The sequence below is a fragment of the Triticum dicoccoides genome, chromosome 2A, assembly GCF_002162155.2.
Source record: "Triticum dicoccoides isolate Atlit2015 ecotype Zavitan chromosome 2A, WEW_v2.0, whole genome shotgun sequence".
Taxonomy (NCBI): domain Eukaryota; kingdom Viridiplantae; phylum Streptophyta; class Magnoliopsida; order Poales; family Poaceae; genus Triticum; species Triticum dicoccoides.
Window position 1 is genome coordinate 110,784,758 of NC_041382.1, and position 575 is coordinate 110,785,332.

Genomic DNA, 575 nt, shown 5'->3' on the forward strand with positions numbered 1-575 from the left:
ATCGAGATGCTCCTTAAGTGGTTCATGATTTGTTCTGTGTGATCACCGGAATTTGAGTGATCTTTGTTCCTACAGTAAGCAATTAACTGCATCTCAAGCATCTAGAATTAGCTAGGTTACTCGGATACCGATAGTGTGATACAACTTTTTTTTCTGAATAGTGCAGATACCGCGATACATTTGTATATATGAAATAAACATTTTAAAATATAATAACAATAATTATATATGAAAAGAAGACAGTTTACTACCAAGGAAAATGCACCGTAAACATTGTCCTAGGTTTCTTCAGGCACTGAAACTTCGATTTGAAGCTGCTGAAGAGTAGGGCACGTCACATTTGGGCACGATCCGATCCCCTTATTGGACATCTTAAGCAAATGTGCTTCTTCTGTAGCTACCTCTATATTCATGAGTACAATACTTGCATCTGAATCACACACCTCCACCTCCTGCACCTCTTTCTAAGATATCCACAAAGGCTTGTTACCTAGATCATTTGCCGGCACATCCTAAAGTAGTGTGAAGCACATACAACATTATACAATGAGAAGACCAACTTAGCAAACAATTGG

At 38.1% G+C, this 575-nt stretch overlaps 1 protein-coding gene across 1 annotated transcript in view; it reads left to right on the top strand.

Annotated features, from left to right (window-relative positions):
• LOC119353686 (DEAD-box ATP-dependent RNA helicase 36-like) overlaps positions 1-575 on the top strand; it is a gene marked incomplete at its 5' end in the record, with an annotated part of 5,682 nt that overhangs the window by 1,383 nt on the left and 3,724 nt on the right. The window lies entirely within an intron of this gene.